This window comes from Pelophylax lessonae (assembly GCF_965119305.1).
Source record: "Pelophylax lessonae genome assembly, chromosome: 1".
In the NCBI taxonomy this organism is placed as follows: Eukaryota; Metazoa; Chordata; class Amphibia; order Anura; family Ranidae; genus Pelophylax; species Pelophylax lessonae.
In genome coordinates this window covers 595,655,005-595,680,262 of record NC_138768.1, presented here as the reverse complement: position 1 = coordinate 595,680,262, position 25,258 = coordinate 595,655,005, and positions in this window count along the sequence as shown.

Here is a 25,258-nt window from a genome sequence, read left to right as displayed (position 1 = left end):
TGTGCTGGGACTAGTATGTCTTTTGTGGCTGCAAATATGACCTAAAGGTTTTTAAAGTTCACCTCCCATTAAAGTCAATGGGGCCCGCCGCAAACTTGCAGTTTGCGGACTTTTGAGAAAATTTGCAGCTGAGGTTCGCGAACAGCCCTGGCCGATGTTCGTCCATCTCTACTCACCAAACCGCGCCTTAGTGACTGGATTCCCTTGCGCATGCAACTGAGATGCTTCACCCTTAGCCAGCTAATAAAGAGGAGTGAAGACCCTTGCATCTGGAAAATCCTGGGGAGAAGATGTTCATGTTGCATCGCTGGATAAAAGGTGAGAATCTTTGGACTTTAATTCTGCTTTACCCTCTTTGTTAAATTAGTCCAATTTTTCAATTGACTAATTTCTTATGATTTTCAGAGTCATTTGACTCTTTTTATAATTCTGCATTAATGAAAATCCCACTCCATTTTTCAATGATTTTCTTTATTTATTAGTAAGCTTTTAACCCTTTAAAACTAGGGGTTATAACAGAATGCCTATGAAGGTACTCATTTATCCAGGCCATGGTATAGCTAGCATTCGTTGGCAATAATTAGCTGGACTTGTTCTTTATTGTTGAAGACCTGTTTTAAGTTTTCCAAGCCACTTCTTCAGTATCCTGTTGTGACAGGATACACAGTTGCACTCACAATATTTTGATCCTGCTTGGAAGTGGTAAAACATATTTTGGGCCCAAAGTTTTCTTCTAAAAATGTGGCTTGATGAAAATCTATTTCATAATGTTTACTGTTGCCAACAGTGATTTAAAATCTTCCATTTCCCATAGACCCTAGCACCATGCTTGAAAGGCCATAGACATAAGATGGTAGCTAGTTTGTACATCTGACTGTCATACTTTTAACCCAGCGATGTGCCCATTGACATACACATATGGCTCATGCCCCGCACATTAAACAAATCTTGCCATCAATGTCCTCATCTTGGCCTGAACCCAGGGAAACAAAGCAGAAATTTCACCTAGCTAATTATATTTTTTTCCCTAGGTCCAAATAAAAGTGTTAACTCACATAGGTCAGGGCCTATTTGAATCTTATCTCTATGATCAATCTTACTACAATACACAGAACCAGACATCTATTCACTGGCTGAATGTTTATGATATAGGAGCTGAAATTAACGTAACTTTCAGGTTGAAAATGTCCCAAATTGAATTTCAAATAGCTAGAGGAAATAAAAAAGGTAAAATGTAGACCATACATTATGTTAAAATGTTGCTTTATATGTAAAAAAAGCTTATAACAATTACTGTAGTTGTAAACCATTTTGTCTGATGATCTTATCTTTACATAAGAAGGAGTGGCAAGAAAAAAAAAACTATTCTGGTTAGAGAAATAATTGCTCTGTCATCATGACAAGTAAGTAATGCCAAGATGTTAAACAACATTCCTGTTTTATATTCATACAAAATTAATAAAAATAATTCATTGGATTCTTTCATGACTGAAAATATGCCAAAAAAGTATTTATTGGAAGCGTAGAATTTTCAGATAGATTCCCTAAATCAAGGTTTAATCCTAAAAACATTGAGAAGATGCAAAAAAAGTGCTTTGATTCATTTAAAGACCCGTAATAATAGAAAAATTATAACACAGTTTAAAACATCAGTAGTAACAACAAATAAATCAAATGCAGCCTTCAAACTGTTACCCACACTGCACAATTGAGGTAAATAGAATTTTAAATACATGTAAAATGCAGGAAAACACCTGTGTACATGAGCTACTGTATATAGCAGTCAAACTATTTGTTGTTGGACTAATCATTACTAGTGTTAGGTACTGCAATTGGTTCTATACTTTTTTAAATAAATACATTTCTGCATATTTAATAAGAACCCAAGCATAACTTTAGATTAGCGATCCATTTATACTTTGCTGTGGAAAATCATGGAGGCAATGTGCATATTAATGCCAGGGCCGGTGCAAGGATTTCTGCCTACACAAGCGAAGCTCCATTTTGGCGCCCCCCAACGGCCACCCACCTCCCTTGCAAAAATGTTTCTTTCAATAATTTTTTTATATAAAAAAACACACTAATTTGTGCTTTTGTTAAGTGCATTTTTATTAACGGTTTAACAAAATAAGTTATACAGCTATAAAACAAATTTTTTACCAATAAGTGCAGGAAATAGTGCAAACAGACTTGTAAAAGTGCAGGAAATAGTAGTGCACACAAACAGTACAACACTAAAACGGCCTATTCAAGGCAAAATATTACCATTATTGGTTAAAAGAAGAGCAATAAGTGCATATAAACATATTTTCAAACTATAATATCAGAACATGAGTTTTTTGAGAACATGAGATTTTTAGGACCTTCAGTCCTATTCAACACCAAAGATAACACACACTGATAACGTACAGATAATGTACTACGCGGCCATACTAGTCGGCAGCCAAGCCATGCCAAGAACATACGTTTCCAGCGAGTTAACTGAATGCAATTCAACTAAAGTGCTAGATAATGTAAACATTCAAAGTGAGCACTATAAAAATCGAACCTTTCTTGCTTTTTACCCCCCTGCTTCCATTATCCATCCCCCCTGTTCCTTCTTCCATTATCCCCCCTGCTTCCATTATCCATCCCCCCTGCTCCTTCTTCCATTATCCTCCACTGCTTCCATTAACCCCCCCCCCCCACTCCTTCTTCCTTCTGGGCCCTGCTCTGCTTCCGCTATCCATCCTCCGTGCTTCCCCCACTCCTTCTTCCATTATGCCCTCCTGCTTTCATTATCCACCCCGTCTCCATTGACCCCCCCTTGCTCCTTCTTCCATTATCCATCCCCCTGCTTCCATTATCCATCCCCCCTGCTTCCATTATCCATCCCCCCTGCTTCTATTATCCATCCCCCCTGCTTCCATTATCCATCCCCCCTTCTTCCATTATCCATCCCCCTGCTTCTATTATCCATCCCCCCTGCTTCTATTATCCATCCCCCCTGCTTCCATTATCCATCCCCCTGCTTCTATTATCCATCCCCCTGCTTCTATTATCCATCCCCCCTGCTTCCATTTTCCATCCCCCTGCTTCCATTATCCATCCCCCTGCTTCTATTATCCATCCCCCTGCTTCCATTATCCATCCCCCTGCTTCTATTATCCATCCCCCTGCTTCTATTATCCATCCCCCCTGCTTCCATTATCCACCCCCCTGCTTACATTATCCATCCCCCTGCTTCTATTATCCATCCCCCGCTTCCATTATCCATCCCCCCTGCTTCTATTATCCATCCCCCCTGCTTCTATTATCCATCCCCCTGCTTCTATTATCCATCCCCCCTGCTTCCATTATCCATCCCCCTGCTTCCATTATCCATCCCCCCTGCTTCCATTATCCACCCCTGTTTCCATTACCCCCCTGCTTCCATTATCCACCCCCCGGCCCCCCCCCACTCCTTCTTCCATTATGCCCTCCTGCTTTCATTATCCACCCCGTCTCCATTAACCCCCCTTGCTCCTTCTTCCATCATCCATCCCCCCTGGGCCCTGCTCTGCTTCCGCTATCCATCCCCTGTGCTTCCATTAACCCCCCCCACTCCTTCTTCCATTATGCCCTCCTGCTTTCATTAATTATCCACCCCGTCTCCATTAACCCCCCTTGCTCCTTCTTCCATCATCCATCCCCCCCTGGGCCCTGCTCTGCTTCCGCTATCCATCCCCCGTGCTTCCCCCACTCCTTCTTCCATTATGCCCTCCTGCTTTCATTATCCACCCCGTCTCCATTGACCCCCCCTTGCTCCTTCTTCCATTATCCATCCCCCTGCTTCCATTATCCATCCCCCTGCTTCCATTATCCATCCCCCCTGCTTCTATTATCCATCCCCCCTGCTTCCATTATCCATCCCCCCTTCTTCCATTATCCATCCCCCTGCTTCTATTATCCATCCCCCCTGCTTCTATTATCCATCCCCCCTGCTTCCATTATCCATCCCCCTGCTTCTATTATCCATCCCCCCTGCTTCTATTATCCATCCCCCCTGCTTCCATTTTCCATCCCCCTGCTTCCATTATCCATCCCCCTGCTTCTATTATCCATCCCCCTGCTTCCGTTATCCATCCCCCTGCTTCTATTATCCATCCCCCTGCTTCTATTATCCATCCCCCCTGCTTCCATTATCCACCCCCCCTGCTTACATTATCCATCCCCCTGCTTCTATTATCCATCCCCCGCTTCCATTATCCATCCCCCCTGCTTCTATTATCCATCCCCCTGCTTCTATTATCCATCCCCCCTGCTTCCATTATCCATCCCCCTGCTTCCATTATCCATCCCCCCTGCTTCCATTATCCACCCCCGTTTCCATTACCCCCCTGCTTCCATTATCCACCCCCCCGGCCCCCCCCACTCTTTCTTCTATTATGCCCTCCTGCTTTCATTATCCACCCCGTCTCCATTAACCCCCCTTGCTCCTTCTTCCATCATCCATCCCCCCTGGGCCCTGCTCTGCTTCCGCTATCCATCCCCCGTGCTTCCATTAACCCCCCCCACTCCTTCTTCCATTATGCCCTCCTGCTTTCATTAATTATCCACCCCGTCTCCATTAACCCCCCTTGCTCCTTCTTCCATCATCCATCCCCCCCTGGGCCCTGCTCTGCTTCCGCTATCCATCCCCCGTGCTTCCCCCACTCCTTCTTCCATTATGCCCTCCTGCTTTCATTATCCACCCCGTCTCCATTAACCCCCCTTGCTCCTTCTTCCATCATCCATCCCCCCTGGGCCCTGCTCTGCTTCCGCCATTCCTCCCCCCCCCACTCCTTCTTCCAGTTCCATTATGCCCTCCTGCTTTATTAATTATCCACCCGACCCCGTCTCCATTAACCCCCCTTGCTCCTTCTTCCATCATCCATCCCCCCTGGGCCCTGCTCTGCTTCCGCCATTCCTCTCCCCCCCAATCCTTCTTCCAGTTCCATTATGCCCTCCTGCTTTATTAATTATTCACCCGACCCCATCTCCATTGACCCCCCTTGCTCCTTCTTCCATCATCCATTCTTCTTCCCCACCCTCACCTGTGCCTGTGCGATGTTCTCTAATCTTCCAGCGCCGCGGCGCGAGACTGGGTACTGTACTACTGCTGCAGCCTCTGTGGCGCCAGCAGCGGAGGGCCGCCTCTTCAGTGACGTCAGACGTCCTCCTGCGCGGAGGAGGATGTCGTCACTGAAGTGCCGTACAGGCCCAGACCCGGCGTCATCCATCAGTGTATAACAGGGGTACTCAAATGTAAACTTGAAAGGTCCACTTACAAATTTTCCATTCAGTCCGAGGTCCGGAAAAGTGACCGTCAAATTCCAAATACAGAACGCCAACAACAAAAAAAGGCATATTCCAAAACTTGCCCCCATCCAATGCAGAGCGACCATTGTGCGTGCCCCCATTAATGCAGAGTGACCATGTGCGTGCCCCAATTAATGCAGAGAGACCAGTGTGCGTGCCCCCATTAATGCAGAGCGATCATGTGCGTGCCCCTATTAATGCAGAGCGTGTCCCCATTAATGCAGAGCGACCATGTGCGTGCCCCCATTAATGCAGATTGACCAGTGTGCGTGCCCCCATTAATGCAGATTGACCAGTGTGCATGCCCCCATTAATGCAGAGCAACCATTGTGCGTGCCCCCATTAATGCAGATTGACCAGTGTGCGTGCCCCCATTAATGCAGAGCGACCATGTGCGTGCCCCCATTAATGCAGAGCGACCATGTGCGTGCCCCCATTAATGCAGATTGACCAGTGTGTGTGCCCCCAATAATGCAGAGTGACCAATGTGCGTGCCCCCATTAATGCAGAGCGACCATGTGCGTGCCCCCATTAATGCAGAGTGACCATGTGCGTGCCCCCATTAATGCAGATTGACCAGTGTGCATGCCCCCATTAATGCAGAGTGACCAGTGTGTGCCCCCATTAATGCAGAGCGACCATGTGCGTGCCCCCATTAATGCAGAGTGACCAGTGTGTGTGCCCCCATTAATGCAGAGTGACCATGTGCGTGCCCCCATTAATGCAGAGCGACCATGTGCGTGCCCCCATTAATGCAGATTGACCAGTGTGCGTGCCCCCATTAATGCAGAGCGACCATGTGCGTGCCCCCATTAATGCAGATTGACCAGTGTGCGTGCCCCCATTAATGCAGAGTGACCAGTGTGCGTGCCCCCATTAATGCAGAGTGACCAGTGTGCGTGCCCCCATTAATGCAGAGTGACCAGTGTGCGTGCCCCCATTAATGCAGAGTGACCAGTGTGTGTGCCCCCAATAATGCAGATTGACCAGTGCGTGCCCCCATTAATGCAGAGTGACCAGTGTGTGCCCCCATTAATGCAGAGTGACCAGTGTGCGTGCCCCCATTAATGCAGAGTGACCAGTGTGCGTGCCCCCATTAATGCAGAGTGACTAGTGTGCGTGCCCCCAATAATGCAGAGTGACCAGTGTGTGTGCCCCCAATAATGCAGAGTGACCAGTGTGTGTGCCCCCAATAATGCAGAGTGACCAGTGTGTGTGCCCCCAATAATGCAGAGTGACCAGTGTGAGTGCCCCCAATAATGCAGATTGACCAGTGTGTGTGCCCCCAATAATGCAGATTGACCAGTGTGTGTGCCCCCAATAATGCAGATTGACCAGTGTGTGTGCCCCCATTAATCTGGACCGCCGAAGCGGTCTCCTTCCTTCTGTCATCAGCGGGGGGGGGGTTAGAATTGAGAGGATCGGGAGGATCAGAGTGGCTATGTCTTACACTTACAGCGCTGCACGATTTCAAAAAGCCGAGTTCTTCTGTGGCGGAGAGGATGTCCTACAGAGTCCCGCCTCCTGGACACTGGCTCCTATGATAGACATCACCAGTGTTCTGTCTATCATAGGTAAGAGCCGGCCCAGGAGGCGGGACTTTGTAGGACATCCTCTCCGCCGCAGAAGAACTCGGCTTTTTAAAATCATGCAGCGCTGTAAGTGTAAGACACAGCCACTCTGATCCTCCCGATCCTATTAATTCTGCCCCCCACTGAGACAGAAGGAAGCAGACCGCTTCGGCGGTCCAGATTTAAGTCCGGATAATAAAGTATTTAAAAAAAAAAAAATGGTTCATTTTTCCGCCCCATCCCCGGCTGCGGACCTGCCCGCCCCAAGCGGCCGCTTGGTCCGCCTGGTGGTTGCGCCGGCCCTGATTAATGCACAAATTACCACAAGGCATGTTTACACACAATACATGTGTTAGCAGATTGTGGTGCATTTTGAATGGCACTCTAATGCATGAAGGCAATGAAACTCTGAGGCACATGCCTTGCAAATCACCAAAATCATGTTAACATTTAGGCTCGGTTCACATATATGCGATGCGGGAAGGCTGCGAATTCGCAGCCTGTTCCCGCATCGCACACGCACCCCCGGCAGTTCACACTGCCATATGCGATACGCTGGGGGTGTCAATGTAATCTTAACGACACCCCCAGTTTGATCGCATATCCGAGGTCCGGAAAAGTGACCGTCAAATTCCAAATACAGAACGCCAACAACAAAAAAAGGCATATTCCAAAACTTGCCCCCATCCAATGCAGAGCGACCATTGTGCGTGCCCCCATTAATGCAGAGTGACCATGTGCGTGCCCCAATTAATGCAGAGAGACCAGTGTGCGTGCCCCCATTAATGCAGAGCGATCATGTGCGTGCCCCTATTAATGCAGAGCGTGTCCCCATTAATGCAGAGCGACCATGTGCGTGCCCCCATTAATGCAGATTGACCAGTGTGCGTGCCCCCATTAATGCAGATTGACCAGTGTGCATGCCCCCATTAATGCAGAGCAACCATTGTGCGTGCCCCCATTAATGCAGATTGACCAGTGTGCGTGCCCCCATTAATGCAGAGCGACCATGTGCGTGCCCCCATTAATGCAGAGCGACCATGTGCGTGCCCCCATTAATGCAGATTGACCAGTGTGTGTGCCCCCAATAATGCAGAGTGACCAATGTGCGTGCCCCCATTAATGCAGAGCGACCATGTGCGTGCCCCCATTAATGCAGAGTGACCATGTGCGTGCCCCCATTAATGCAGATTGACCAGTGTGCATGCCCCCATTAATGCAGAGTGACCAGTGTGTGCCCCCATTAATGCAGAGCGACCATGTGCGTGCCCCCATTAATGCAGAGTGACCAGTGTGCGTGCCCCCATTAATGCAGAGTGACCATGTGCGTGCCCCCATTAATGCAGAGCGACCATGTGCGTGCCCCCATTAATGCAGATTGACCAGTGTGCGTGCCCCCATTAATGCAGAGCGACCATGTGCGTGCCCCCATTAATGCAGATTGACCAGTGTGCGTGCCCCCATTAATGCAGAGTGACCAGTGTGCGTGCCCCCATTAATGCAGAGTGACCAGTGTGCGTGCCCCCATTAATGCAGAGTGACCAGTGTGCGTGCCCCCATTAATGCAGAGTGACCAGTGTGTGTGCCCCCAATAATGCAGATTGACCAGTGCGTGCCCCCATTAATGCAGAGTGACCAGTGTGTGCCCCCATTAATGCAGAGTGACCAGTGTGCGTGCCCCCATTAATGCAGAGTGACCAGTGTGCGTGCCCCCATTAATGCAGAGTGACTAGTGTGCGTGCCCCCAATAATGCAGAGTGACCAGTGTGTGTGCCCCCAATAATGCAGAGTGACCAGTGTGTGTGCCCCCAATAATGCAGAGTGACCAGTGTGTGTGCCCCCAATAATGCAGAGTGACCAGTGTGAGTGCCCCCAATAATGCAGATTGACCAGTGTGTGTGCCCCCAATAATGCAGATTGACCAGTGTGTGTGCCCCCAATAATGCAGATTGACCAGTGTGTGTGCCCCCATTAATCTGGACCGCCGAAGCGGTCTCCTTCCTTCTGTCATCAGCGGGGGGGGGGTTAGAATTGAGAGGATCGGGAGGATCAGAGTGGCTATGTCTTACACTTACAGCGCTGCACGATTTCAAAAAGCCGAGTTCTTCTGTGGCGGAGAGGATGTCCTACAGAGTCCCGCCTCCTGGACACTGGCTCCTATGATAGACATCACCAGTGTTCTGTCTATCATAGGTAAGAGCCGGCCCAGGAGGCGGGACTTTGTAGGACATCCTCTCCGCCGCAGAAGAACTCGGCTTTTTAAAATCATGCAGCGCTGTAAGTGTAAGACACAGCCACTCTGATCCTCCCGATCCTATTAATTCTGCCCCCCACTGAGACAGAAGGAAGCAGACCGCTTCGGCGGTCCAGATTTAAGTCCGGATAATAAAGTATTTAAAAAAAAAAAAATGGTTCATTTTTCCGCCCCATCCCCGGCTGCGGACCTGCCCGCCCCAAGCGGCCGCTTGGTCCGCCTGGTGGTTGCGCCGGCCCTGATTAATGCACAAATTACCACAAGGCATGTTTACACACAATACATGTGTTAGCAGATTGTGGTGCATTTTGAATGGCACTCTAATGCATGAAGGCAATGAAACTCTGAGGCACATGCCTTGCAAATCACCAAAATCATGTTAACATTTAGGCTCGGTTCACATATATGCGATGCGGGAAGGCTGCGAATTCGCAGCCTGTTCCCGCATCGCACACGCACCCCCGGCAGTTCACACTGCCATATGCGATACGCTGGGGGTGTCAATGTAATCTTAACGACACCCCCAGTTTGATCGCATATCGCAGTGCGATCGTGCAGCTCGCACAGGATCGGATCGCACAAGTGTGAACTGCTGTGCGATCCGATCCTGATGCGGCTGCAAAAATGCCTCCTGTGTGTGTTTGCTGCGGGAGCGATGCGAATTTAGCCATACAGTTTGTATGGCTAAACTCGCACCGCACAGCTGATTGCATGTAATGTCGGAGCAGTGCGCTCCGACATTACATGCGAACCCCGCACACGCACAAGTGTGAACCGGGGCTTAACCATGCATTGTGGTCCACTGAGCAAGAAAAACATGCTGCATTTCAATTTTTGGTCCCATTCTGCTGCTTTGGCAACCCATTCATTTGACAAGGCTGCCTTTACACATTGCATGTTAAAGCATGATACAACACGCATTAACGCATCTGTGTTGATGAAATGCACCAAAATCTCAACCTCAAATTTCTGAAGCAAAAAGAAGAATGGCATATTTCAATAGACAGTCACCCAGGTGGCCATTATCTGCCAGTTTATGTGATATTCTTCTGTTGCCTGCCATCAGACCCTTCTTAGAGGGAACACATTTTCATTCTGGTTGAGAAGCCTATTTCAATCATAAATGCTCCTGATAACTAGACAGAAAAAGTACCTGACTGCGCTGCTGATTAGCATGAGAGACCCCCTGGCTACCATATTCCGCCTTACCAAACGCTCTGAAACATCATCCACTCATTGGTCCAACCTTACGCTGTTTTCATACCTCCAATTCCACATATCATCTTACAGAACAACCTAGCCTTTTGGCTCCAATTTTACATAACCCTCAATTGTCACACTCTTTGAGTGAAGTGACGACTAACATAGACTTATGAATCTTTCACTTGCTTCAAAATGGGAAACTTCCATCATATACAGACTTAAAAGAGGCAGTACAGATTCCATCCCTAACCTTTTGGGAATATGCACAATTACACCACTTTATATCCCCCATCTTAAAGAGAAAACGTCCTAACGATGTACTTTTTTCAAAGTTTGAACAATTCTGTATCGCTTCACACCCACAACATTTACTGTCTAAGATGCACGCTCTACTATGGGACACTTGCTCGGCACATATGGGCATATTATGTGATGATTGGTGCAAAGGTCTTGATACAGACATTCAAGAAAAGCAATGGGAGAAAATCTTTCGTAGTATTCACAAAGGCTCGGTTAACGTATCAATACAAGAAAATAATTACAAAATATTAACAAAATGGTATCGCACTCCATTCTTACTAAACAAATTTAATAAGGATCTCCTAGACCTTTGCTGGTGATGTAAACAGTCTCCTGCATACATGTTTCACATTTGGTGGTTCTGCCCACCCATAACAGTATTTTGGAACACGGTCAAACTTTATATCTCAAAAATAACATCACGTGATATACAACTCCAACCAGCCCAATTCCTTTGTAATCATTACTCTGACCCCCCCACCTAAATATTTTAAGTCTCTCTCAATGATTATGATTAATGCTGCTAAACTGTTTATCCCCAGACTTTGTGGAACCACACACGCTCCTTCTCTTTCAGCATGGTTCAGTCAGATCATCAAGATCTCAGAAATGGAAGAATTGATTGCTACTGCTCAGGACAATACTAAAAGCTACGCTGAAATCTGGAATTTAAGCAGTTAGGAAGCTGAACTGTTAATTTGAGGTACACAACCAGTATCTTTCATGATCTTTGGTAATTATCAGTGATTTTATCATAATTCTCTGGTTTGAATGACTTTATCGTAGTATTAAATACGTGTGAAATTCCGCGCTAATAAATAATGATGAAAAAATTAATTGAAAAGACCAGCTGCTGCACATAGGAATCATAGACAAAATCACCACATAACATTTAGTGACAATATGTGCTGCGCTAAAAAATATGATTAAATGATGTAAAGTGACATAGTGCAAAAAATCATATAATTAAATAAATGAATGATATCTTATATTATGGGTATTGAACAATATATAAAAATATAAAAATAATCAAGTCCATGCAGAGGAAAACTTATATCCAAAATCCACTGTGAAGTGATGTAGTGAATAAAAAGTAAAGTTCAGAATTCAAAAAAGCCACAAGAAATCCCAGTAGATATTGCATCCACAAAGTATCTTGATAGATAAAACCACCAGCGTGCAGATCACCGTGTGATTAAGGAGGTTAGCAGCTTACCAAATTGAGTGGGTCACTCAGATCAATGAGTAGACCTATAGAAGCTTTAAGGTTGAAATACCAAATATGGCCACAGGGTGTCACCGCACCGACTCAGAGTAGGAATCCATATATTGCATATAGGAGATATGACAACAGGGACATAGCGTAATACTGTAAATAATTCTCGTTTATTAAAAATATGGTATCAAACTCACATGTTGGACGAGTATCGAGAGCATACAATGCAGTAAACCAACACCTCGGAGGGAACGAACATCTCCTACGGTATGGAACCACGAGCAAGCCGGCTGTTGGGGGCGTGGTATCGTCACATCTGACTCACCCTGACTCACCCGACCGGTTTCGTCATACGCTTGACGTCTTCAGGGGAATCATGATTATGATTAATGCTGCTAAACTGTTTATCCCCAGACTTTGTGGAACCACACACGCTCCTTCTCTTCTCCTTCTTCTCAGCATGGTTCAGTCAGATCATCAAGATCTCAGAAATGGAAGAATTGATTGCTACTGCTCAGGACAATCCTAAAAGCTACCCTGAAATCTGGAATTTAAGCAGTTAGGAAGCTGAACTGTTAATTTGAGGTACACAACCAGTATCTTTCATGATCTTTGGTAATTATCAGTGATTTTATCATAATTCTCTGATTTGAATGACTTTATCGTAGTATTAGCAGTCTCAAGCACTCCTATAATTTAATCTCCTCTTAATTCTCCTTCTTTCTTCTTCTTTCCCACCCCCCTTTTTTTTTTTCCTTCTCTCATTCTCTCTCCCTCTCCCCCTATGCAGGCAACAGGGAATCCCCTCCCGATATATTGACACCCTCTTATTAGAATGCCGTCTTGTTAGAGTTAAATCCTTTGTTTACTCTATATAACATAAGGTAACCCTTTGTCATTGCTTTCCAATCAAAATGTATACACTCTTTCAACTATATCTGTTGGTGTTACTATCAAGGGCTGCCCACTTATACAAGTTTCATTGTACTATACTGTAATTTTGCTATTTCAGCTGGCATTGTTATTGTCTAAATGTCATAATGTTCACATTTTCATGTTATTGGAATTGTATGTGATTTTCTTCATTAAACATTTTTGAAAAAAAAAAAAGCATAAGAGAAAGAGAGTGCCAACTGGGTAGATAATGTCCAGAATATGTTTATTTGTAGTTAAGAAAAAATCATCCCCTGTTCTGCCTCTCCAATCTCAGCACTGAAATTATGATCTCTACAACTGATCCAGTTGTGGCAAGCGAGCTTTAACTTACAGTCTCAGAATAATTAGCAGACAGTGATTTGATTTAAAAGCATCTTACAGATCATAGAAAGCTTTAATTGAAAGCTTGTGCAGATCTTCACAGATGAACATCAGAAGGGTCAAACAATCATAGCATGTCTAGCTCTAGAAATTATGTGTGCTCAGAACAGAAACCAAAGACACACTAAAAAGATGGTGGAACTAGCTATACAGGGCATCTCCAAGCTACAGAGTGAGGAAGGGACAAAATATTTTAAAGGCAAACAAAGAGACAATGCTTGTGTAACACAATACTCTTCATCAAAATCTATGATTTCAAATATTAAACAACTGAGAATCGACTGCAAACATTGCAAGAGTAGAATATTCCTGGAGAACATGGCAAATTAATACACACATTAACAGACTTTAAAACTTGTAAATTCATTACTGGTGTCTCTAAGATGGCACAGAAGATTTATATGTGTATATTCAAAGGGGGAGGCAGCAACATGCACCAGTCCTTCTTACCTTCCTTTGAATCAAGTTACTCAAAAGCGGAGGGCAGCAACATGCACCGGTCCTTCTTACCTCCCCTTGGATCAAGTCTTTGGTTTACAACAGGGGTCTTCAAACTTTCTAAACAAAGGGCCAGTTTATTGTCCTTTAGACTTTTGGGGGGCCAGACTATATCCATTTGGAGTAGAAAAGGTCCGTATCAGTGGGAAAAAGCAATGCCCCATCTTTGGTGTCTGTGGGAGGAATTGTGCTCTATCGTTGGTGCCATTGGGAGGAACTTTGCCCCATTGTTGGTGTCATTGGAAGAATTGTGCCCCATTATTGGTGTCATTGGGAAGAATTGTGTCCCTTCATTGGGGTGAGTGGAAGGGAATTATGCCCCATTGTTGGTATCAGTGGATGAAATAGTGCCCCAAGGGCAAGATAAAAGCAAGCAACGGGCCGCATCTGGCCCCTGAGCCGCAGTTTGGAGACCACAGAAGAAGATGAATCCTCTTCACTTTGGCAAAAGAAGTACCAGTTTGTTGATAGGCCTCTCATGACCTGAGTTGTGCTGATCCTTCCTAATTGCCTTGACTTCTACTTTCCGCAACTTTCCATCATTGCTTGGTGCAGTCTTTGAAATGAGACCCATAGGTCAATAGATGAAGTGGGCATATTTTCTTTCAAGAGGACTATGTCACCCACTTGTAAGTTTGCTTTACTAGTTTGCCATTTGCCTAGACTTTGAAGGTTGCAGAGGTACTCCTTCTTCCAACGTCTCCAGAAGACATTGGCAAGGTGATAAACTTACTTCCACTGTTGTCTTTGAACATTAGTGAAAGGCAATTTTGTGTTTAATCTGTCGGGTGCGAGCTCTGCCATTTGCTGTTGTTGGTGTCTTCCTCTCAATTTCTGCCACTTTTTTGAAGAATGGGGGATATTCATCTTTTTATCCTGACAATCCAAAACCCTGCAGATCTTACTGCTCCTTCTGTAAAGTACCACCCTTGGCATTGAACTTGCTTGTGATCAATCACTGGCTTCAATTTGTAGAGTAGGCTATCCTTAGAAATGCTGAATCCCCTCAATATGTTATCAACTCCTGCGAGTACACTTCACGCTGAACACATGGAATAATGACCTTTTCTGATGTGAATATTCCTCACTGGTCGCAGGCCCTTTACAGATGTTCCATCCTCGACACTCTTCATGGTCCTAAGTATTGGTTGCAAATTGATGAGCAACATAGATAGGTCAAGCTATAGTTTGTACAACAAAAGACCACTTTGAAAAGAGTTCAAAACAGTGAGAGGCTCGTCTTTGACTTCACAGCAGTGTTCTGTGTAGCAGAATTAACTCTGTTTTCCCTATCATACTTAGGATTAACCCATTCAGATGTATAATCAGTGTGAATTGTGATAGATTTATTGTTGTTGCGACACGATTGAAACTTGAGGAAGATGATGTTGTCTCCTAGAATGATGAAATAGTGGAACATTTGCTGAATGGAAGCTATAACAGCAACTAGTTCTTGTCTAAAGCAAAGCAAAATTTCTATAATTTTTTGTTCAGATTAGGTCCACTGAGAAGGACATCACTGAGGGAAACACCTTCATGTTGAGTACTGATCTGATCTGGTTTGCAAGGATGGTACACGCCAAAACATGAGAGATACCAACATTCCTCTCCTTCCCTAAAAGGTGTTGCAGGTTCATCATAATCTCTTGCAAACACCTTCTGCATCAAGTGAGCAAACAGTTTTTCATCTTGGGTTTTCTGTTTAGGGTGCGTTGTAAAGAAGTAAATCATGGTTCTGCGTGCTAAACATCATTTGGCAGTTTATTTCTTGAGGCACAAAATTGTTTTGGTGCCACCCAGCTGTTGGAATTGTTCCAATAGAACTCCTTACTCTTAATTTTAAGGAACTACTGATTTTCCTCCATGGTGAATGCCAGTTTATTGTCTTTATTTGCTACGTTGAACATGTACCGACCTTATCTTCTCCTAAATGAAAGGCCTTGTCATCGCCTTGTGTGAAGATAGAACTGTTACATGCCTTTACTGCTTAGTCTTTCTTTGAAATAGTAGTGATGTGGTCAAAACAAGTAATGCAACCATTTGGCCGGACAGGTGTCTTGACAGAAGAAACTGTGGAAGACCTCCTAACATTACCCAGACAGATGTTGCCTATGTTGACCCAGCCTAGGTCTAGGCATTGGGCATATTGTGCATTATATGGTTCATTGATTTGTTGGCGAGTCTTGTGTACCCTTGGGATATATCTGCCGAGAAGCTGGAGAATATCGTAATTTCTGTGAAGAGCTGGCATGTGGTCAAATATACCTCTCAAGTGAGAGTGGTGAGAGGCCACTTCAAAATTCTTGGGGTCTGGTTTGGAGCTGAGGGCGCAACCCTACATTTTTGGGAGAATAAACTGTCCAAGATAAGGCAAAAGTTTGGACTATGGAGTCTCAGAGAACTTACCATTGAAGGAAAGACACTGGTACTTCGCAGCGAGATACTCCCTGTGTTGCAGTACCTCAACCAGGCCTGGCCCCCCATGTCAACACCTGCAAGGCCATCACAAGGGCAATGTTTTACTTTATCTGGGGCTCCAAAATGGACAGAGTGAAGCAGGCAGTCATGTTCAAGGAACCCCTCAAGGGCAGTAAGGGCATACCCAACGTCACTACACAGCTGAATGTGTACTTTGCTTGCAACTGCATCCGCAGGACTTTGGTGGACAGAACTTTGGACTCTGGAGGTCACTTGGATGGGACAAAGGGGACAGTTACATCCCCTACAACTGGGACACTCTTTGGTATTACTTGGACACTTTTAGGTTTATCAAAGGGGCAAGGGTTGCATGGAGTTAATCCCGACTTGTGAAAGCCAAAGACTATCTATAAGTTGATCCAAACCATGGACACTGTGGAGACTGTTCCAGGCCTTTCTTCAGCCACTTGCAAAGTGGTCTGGAGGAATGTTTATTCAAAAGGACTCACCAACAGGCATAAAGATCTGGCATGGATGGCAATCTAAGGGAGGTTGCCGCTCAGGACATTTATGCTTGCCAGAAACCTGTGCAGATACAGGCACTTCCGTTTTGCATCATCAAGGAGGAAACTGCTTTGCACATTTTCTGGGAGTGTTCCTTTGCACAGAACCTGTTGAGGGCCTTGAAACCAGAACTCAAGGACTTTTGTGCCACAGATTGCCATTGCACACTTTGGTGTGCTGAACTGACTATTTCGTGGGATTTTTTCTCAGGAGGACCCTGGCGGGTCTTGTGCTGCTTTAGGAATGCTTTATGGTGCACCAGAAAGTGCCTTATCCACCAGCGGGAGAGGGTATCCATTGAGGACTGTTGCAGACTAGTTCACAGCCTGCTCAGAGAATATAACCTGATGGATTTCAAGGTGGAAGAGGAGGTCTGCAGATTTCCCCTTCCCCCACTCTCCCTTGTGTGTCTTTGTCCTTTCAATAAAGCTTCTGGCCTGAGAACTCTTTCCCCTCTCCTAACCCTCTTCCCTAACCCCCCCCCTCCCCCATCACACCTGTTGCCTATTGAACTGTATGGTACAATGTTTTGCATGATTTCATTAACAACAATGTATCTCGGTAATGCTTTCTGGGTAGGCGGCGTCTTGCATGACGTGGTGTTTCTAGGAACTTTTTCTCTACACATCATGTTAGGCATCATGCTGCAGGGCGAATGTATTTATTGTATGATTGGAACTGTACTGTAATGTAGTGTATATGCGCTGTGTCGCAGTACAGGGTGAAAGAAATAGAAACAACAATCTAATTTAATTTCAGGTTTGTTTTTGTTTTACTTTAAAGCATCACAAGTATGTACAGTAATATAAAAATTTTCAAATGCTCAAAACATTAAATCTAACACTGCAGACTGTTTCTGTTCAAAATGGTGCAATTATGAGGGTCTTTGAAATATTTTCAAAGGATAGGGCCTTTGTTGTCATGTCATAGTGTGAGAAAAAGCCTAAAAAACCCTAATAAAATCCCCATTGGTTCTTCTACATAACTTGTAAAAAAAACTGAAAAATTTGGTTTTGTCTAATTACAAACAAGTTAAAAAATTAGCTGGGCGTGGCTTGGCGCTTGTCGGACATGGCCGCTTAATCTCTCTGCTCCCGGCCAGCTATGGAGGAAAGCTTCTTTTTCCAGCTCCATCTTCCCTTCAAAGCTTCCCCAAGAGGATGGGGAAATCTAGCGCCCACTCCTCTCCCTCCAGATCATGATCCCTGCGGGATCTGCCGCTCGGTGGCGGCCGCAGCATCTCAGAGCTCTTCCAGCAGCCGCAACAACTACGCGAGGCCCCGGCTTCATCCAAGGCCTACTCGGAATTAGTGGGGGGGGGCCACCGCTGCGCACTCTGCAGATGATCAACACTTCACAGCAGATCACGGTGACCCTCATCCAGCTATGGACACTGGCACCCCCCTCTGTGACCCCACAATCGTGCCCAGTGACCCTCCAAGACCTGAGATCCATCGTGGATGAACTGAAGGCCTCACTGGCTATGGCAGTGGTTGAGCTGAAAAGGGACATCAACTCCATCAACCTGAGGGTGAGTGAAGTGGAAGAAAAGACCACCATACACGATTAATCTATTCAATCTCTGACCAATACCACGAAAATGCACAATGCTTAATTCAGGGACATCCAGAGGCACCTTGAAGACCACAACCTCTGGGTAAGGGGTTTCCCAGAATCTGTATATCACACGCAAATTGTGAATGCTACCATCTCTATCTTTAATGACACATTAGGAAGACCCCCCGAGGCCCCTATTGAATTTGAACGACTCCAAAGAGCCTTAAGACCCAAGGCGAGAGATACAGACCCACCCAGGGACATCGTCTGTTGTTTGGTGAACTTTAGGCTAAAAGAAGACATTTTAAGAAGAACAAGAGATCGCCACACGCTGCTTTATCAGGGATCCAAAATAAAAATCTTCCAAGACCTATCCTCGATAACTCTTCAGCAAAGGACCTATCCCCGATAACTCTTCAGCAAAGACGCGATCTTTGGCCATTACTGGAAACCCTGAGATCCATAAACATCCAATACCGTTCAAAGTTTCAGTTTTGCCTATCTGCATCTTCCAACGGACGCACTGCCAACCTATAGGTACCAGAGGATATGACATCCTTCTGTAACATTCTTAACATCCCATATATAGAGCTGCCAGACTGGTACAGACGCCTCTACACACAAAGCCTCAGGAGAGCGACGTCAATAGATGCGATCCCAGAGAGAGACGACTTCCACATCAGATGACGCAGATCAGCCTCACCTAGAGCCGACTCCGCTACTCATCACAGAATCCAAAGAATACAAAGTCCCACGGCATCCCCTGTTCACAGGTGACCAAGATAGGACTGTTCCATATAGAGCCCGGCATTCAAGATTTTCCATACTTACCTTCACTCCCTCCCACCTTTCTCTTACTTTTACGCTTTCTCACCCTATCCCCCCATCCATCCACTCTTGCTTTGTTTTTATCTGCTTTGATCCATAGATCCAGTAAGTCATTGCACCATGGACCCAAGATCAAACATGTTTCAACCTCCGAAGAACAACTTCCCCGAGACTCACACCACCACGGCTTGAGCTTCCTCACTGCAAGTCACAGACCAGCTGACAAAGAGGCCGATTGCACCTGATAGAATACTCCTACCTTGAAATCCAACACCACTGAACTCTTGACTCACAGGACTGGTAAAGTACAACACACCGCACAAACCCTATTTTAGTTACCCAACATTTCACCCTTCACCTTCTTCGGCTATTCCCCGATGACACCTCTATTCTTAATCAGGCCCCCTAAGCATTGTCTCCTCCGCTCTCTCTTTTTTGAAGGGGCAGAGGAGAAGCTGACCTATCAGAGTAATATCTACCTTTTTTTTTTATGCTATCAGGAGTCTAAGTATTTTATATGACTTTACCTTTTCAGTAATGACTCTTTGGTTCCCCTCTCCCTATCCTTTAAATGTCTTACCCCCTTGGGGACAATATTTGCTCGTGCGGATTGATTACCCGAGACCCCCTTATATACAACCTTATCCTAGCCTAGTGAACAATCATATAACAATACTTTCGATCTTACAATCCCAAATCTCTATTCCCATCCAAATACTTTATCAGATTTTCAAATCCTAACCTGAACCAACCCAGCGACTGACAATATTTCCCCAGCACATTATACTGGTTTAAGCTAGGGGTCTCGGGCTGTCGATTACATAAACATAAAAGTTCATAAGTGTCAATAAATATTGTGCAGGTGAGTAGAATTGTATTCTATCCAAATAATACGTGTATCCACCACCGAGTGAAATTCATCCTTACCAAACGGAAATAAATAAGGTGCAACTATATTTTCTTGTGCTGAAAAAATATCCAATCTCCTTGTGAACAAACACCACATGTAAATCACCAAGAATTAGCCTCTTACCAGATGGTAATAGGTATGCAATTGTTCAGTGAAACCACCGCCTTGCTTCCTCTTTAAAATCCTGAAGTGGGATGTAGAACCGCTCTACCTTTCTTTCTCCACTAGATGGCAACGAGTACCAGCAAGAAACACAGCCTCCTCCTTCTTCACAAGCTCACAAAACCACCATGTATTAAAGGAAAAAGGAGGACTAATAGTGTATTACCCTTGAGATTTATTCAAAAAACAGTTGATATTGCACTTACAATTAGATGTCTTGTATTCAGCATAAACATAGGCATACGAATTCCTGCAAAGGCTTGCGGCCGGCTGCAGCACGGACCGCAAGTTGTGTGTGACGTGTGCGCCTCCTAATCTGACCGGTTTCTTCCCATAGGACTTCTACTGAGACAGTAGTAATTTGCCTTAAATTGCTATCAGCCAGAAGTTCCAAAGCATACCTGCTCTGCAGACACCTGTTCTGCAGACAGGAAGTAAAGTGTTTACTTCCTGTGTCACCAGAATGTGCTATAGATCAATTTTTTTATACTACCTGCTCTGCAGACACCGGAAGTTAGACAATTTGCTTCCACCTGTATAAATAAAGCGGAAGTGACGATGCGCCAGTACTCCTGTCTCAGTAGAAGTCCTATGGGAAGAAACCGGTCAGATTAGGAGGCGCACACGTCACACACAACTTGCGGTCCGTGCTGCAGCCGGCCGCAAGCCTTTGCAGGAATTCGTATGCCTATGTTTATGCTGAATACAAGACTAATTGTAAGTGCAATATCAACTGTTTTTTGAATAAATCTCAAGGGTAATACACTATTAGTCCTCCTTTTTCCTTTAATACACGGTGGTTTTGTGAGCTTGTGAAGAAGGAGGAGGCTGTGTTTCTTGCTGGTACTCGTTGCCATCTAATGGAGAAAGAAAGGTAGAGCAGTTCTACATCCCACTTCAGGATTTTAAAGAGGAAGCAAGGCGGTGGTTTCACTGAACAAGTGCATACCTATTACCATCTGGTAAGAGGCTAATTCTTGGTGATTTACACGTGGTGTTTGTTCACAAGGAGATTGGATATTTTTTCAGCACAAGAAAATATAGTTGCACCTTATTTATTTCCGTTTGGTAAGGATGAATTTCACTCGGTGGTGGCTACACGTATTATTTGGATAGAATACAATTCTACTCACCTGCACAATATTTATGGACACTTATGAACTTTATGTTTATGCACCAATTGATTTGTATTATTAATTGGCTCTACAGATTGATATATGTTATATATATTTACTTTTGTTGATTTGGTTCACATATAGATATATGTTATATATTCATTATTTATTTGTTGTTTAGCGCACCCCACACTACATATACATTTATCCATATTCAAAAGCACTGAATACCGGGAGCAGCTTCAACACACTATCAGCGCACCCATCCCCCCTTACAACATTCTTTAATATCTTATTGAGTTGCAGCAGATAGTATAAGATGGATATCTTTGAGTATCATAGCAAGCGCAAACTTGCAATAGAAGAGGTTTTTGATAAAAAACCATCGGAAGTTTCCGATCTGAGAGGTGTATTTATGAGGTTAAAAAATGTGATGGTGGCGGAATTACATGCCTCATGGGATATTGCCTTTTTAGAAAAATACGTGTAAGAAAAAATGGTCCCAAGGAGTCTGAGATGGAATGTCTATCCAGACCAAGGAGACCCGGACCTATTAGAGTGGTCACAATTTTTCAACGGGGCCGGCATGAGCCTCCTAAATTTTTTAATAGACAAGAAGAGAAAAAAAGTACTGAAATTAAATAAGGAGATTTTGGAAATAAAAGAAAAATGATTGCCCTCCATGCAGGAGGAGGCGTATAAAATTTATAATCACGAGTTGAGAGAAATTATGGCGATGGAGGAAGAAGAACAAAAGATCAAGAAGAGGAAAAAGTTCTTTAGAGATCTTGAGGACTATAAAACCTCTAGAGTATTTAAATGGCAAAATGCTATAGAAGGAGGAGAGATCCTTAATGGTGAACTGGCCCCTATGGAGGAAGGAGCCAGTGAAGCAGAAGCTATAGCCTCTACTTCTAGAGAACCTAGTAGGCCAGTTAAAAGAAGTGAGAATTCTCAAGAAAAGCCGAAAGAGAATATAAAGCTCAAGCCTTTGAAAGAAAATGTATCTAATAACCAGAAAAAAAGTAAAAATAAAGGGAAAGGTGATAATGAAAAAGGACGTCCTAAAGTACAAGATTATAGGAGGGAATACGAATATCGTCATCCCTCATCTGATAGGACGCGGAGACGTTCAAGATCAAGGGATCAAAGAAATCGTCATCCTTCATTTGAAAGGACTTGGAGACGTTCCAGATCGAGATCTCCAAGAAGAGTGCAAGTAGATTACATGGGAAACTACTTGGACACTCCACAAACACCTAGACCTTATCCTACTGGTTCTCATAACAGGTATGAGCCTCTTAGACATGAGAGATACAAGGAGAGAAACGATCGGAGAGAAACACCTCCACAGAAGACTCCAATCAGTGCCAAAAAGAAGAATTTTTTAGGCCAGGGTCCCAAAAAAGGGAACCGAAAAAAGTGAAAAGGGGCTGTAGAGGGGGATCCAATCGGAAGCTCAATGTAGAAACCAATGGAATTTTTAATCTCAGTGGGATCACATTGACGAACTCCGAAAAGCATACCCTCAATAAAGGGCTCAAGTACGCTCCAAAATAACAATTGAATAAATTCGAAACCTTTATTGACATCCATAAGTATGTGAGAAAATTGAATGTCAAGCGGCACTTTTTGTCCAATGCTTATGAAAGAAATCATGTTTCTTATACATCCACCACTTCCATTCCAACAGGTCTTAGGAATGCTTCCTTATTTAACCCCCAAGGAGTACAGAGTCACCATGTGACCATTTTTAAGGACCTAGTTTTAAAGGAATTGGAAGAGAAGGAATTTAAATCACAACCGCAGAGAGATCTGAAAAAAGGTGTGAAATCCCTTTGCGAGAATAAAAACCTTGCGATAAGACCGGCGGATAAAGGTGGGGGTATCGTTCTTCTCAATAAGGAACAATACACTGAAGAAATGGAGAGGTTGTTATCTGATAATGGCACCTATGAAGTTTTGAAAAAAGACCTCACCTTCAAATATAAGAAACAGTTGGAGAAAATAGTGACTAAAGGTTACGAGGAAGGTATTATAAACAAAAAAGAGAAGGAATTCTTGGTACCTTTGGCTCCCAGGATTCCGACCATATATTATCTTCCCAAAGTACATAAAAGCCTCACTAGACCACCTGGGAGGCCCATAGTGAGCGGAATCGATTCCATTACCTCCAGGATTGGAAGGTATGTGGACCACTTTCTGCAACCCCTGGTCCAAGAAACCCCTTCATATCTTAAAGATACGGCTCAATGTATCCAGGAAGTGACACAATTAGAGGTGGAGGGAGACCTACTGCTGGTCACGGCAGACGTGACGTCTTTATATACCGTGATACCCCACCAGATAGGATATAAAGCGGTATGCACTTTCTTGGACACTGATTATGAAATACCGATGGACCAGAAGAAGTTCATCCTGGATCTACTCATTTTCGGCATGGAGCACAACTATTTCTATTATGGCGAAAAGTTCTACCTACAGAAAATGGGCGTAGCTATGGGGGCCAAGTTTGCCCCCAGCTTAGCCAATTTATTTATGGCACTGTGGGAAGATAGAAACATTTATTCCAACAGACCCAGGCAACTGGTTATGTGAAGAAGGTACATAGATGACACGCTGTTAATATGGCAGGGAGAAGAAGATTCACTGAGAAGGTTCATGAGAGATCTGAATTGTAATAATTGGGGGATCAGCTTTTCTTATGAATTTAGCAAGACCTCAGTGAACTTCTTGGACCTAGTCATATCCAGGGTAGGTTCCGGTTTTTCCACCCATACCTATTATAAGCCGACTGATAGGAACGGCTTTATAGCCCTGGACAGCTGTCACCATCCAGCCTGGCTCAGATCTGTACCCAAATCACAATTCAGAAGAGTCAGAAGGAATTGTACCGACAGCCAAGTATTCCGGAAACAAGCTATGGTCCTGAAAGAAAAATTTCTGGAAAAAGGCTACAAACCAGAAGTGCTAGAGAAAGAAATTCAGACCCTGGAGTTAGTTGAGCAAAGAAGTTTGATACAACCTAAGGAAGTTCAGAACCCAGGAAAAACCAGTTCCAAGTTTGAATTTGCTATCATTACGAGATTCTCACAAAACTACAAGTGGCTAAATCATGTATTCCGGAAACACTGGGGAGTCCTACAGAAAGATAAAATTTTAGGACCCATGCTACCAGAAGTTCCACCTATTATTTACAGGAAGGCACAGAACTTACGAGATTTGGTAGCCCCCAATCCCATTGATCCTCCTACCATCCCAAAATTTTTTCCTGATATGAAGGGCTTGCAGGAGTTGCAGAGTGTGTAAAGAAGCCCAAACTATCAGGACTAATAAATTTCATTCAACTGTGACAGGTAAAGAGTACCCCATTAGAAATTTTATTTCCTGCCATACGAAAGGGGTTGTATACCTTTTACAGTGTGAGTGCAATTACCAGTATGTTGGAAGAACCATACGTACTGCCGCCATACGTATTGGAGAACATCTGACCAACATACACAAAGCTTTTCCTGGACATAGTGTATCCCAACACTTCGCCCAATGTCACAGAAAAAATCCCAAGAGGTTAAAAATCATCGTTATTGAGAAATATACACCACACTGGAGGGGGAGCAATCTGAGGAGGTCTATATCCAGGAGGGAAACCTTCTGGATATATGAGCTCGGCTGCTCCAGACCCCGGGGACTCAACATAGAGTGGGACATAAACGCACACATTAATAACTGTTGATCCCCACATATATTTTGGCAGGTTTAATATTTTAGTTATCTTTTAACATTTATTTTAAATTTGTATTGGAGCATATGGTTTAATATAGTTCAATACATTTTATTACACACATATTTCCGGTGTGTCACCCCTTTCCCACTACGCTCCGAAAGCAGTGTGTTGTGGGACAGGAAGGAAAGTGTTTACTTCCGGTGTCACCAGGATGTGCTATAGATCGATGTTTTTATACATTTGTTTTTAACAAATAATAAAGTATGTTTTTATACATTCCTTTTAACATAAGGAAAGTTACC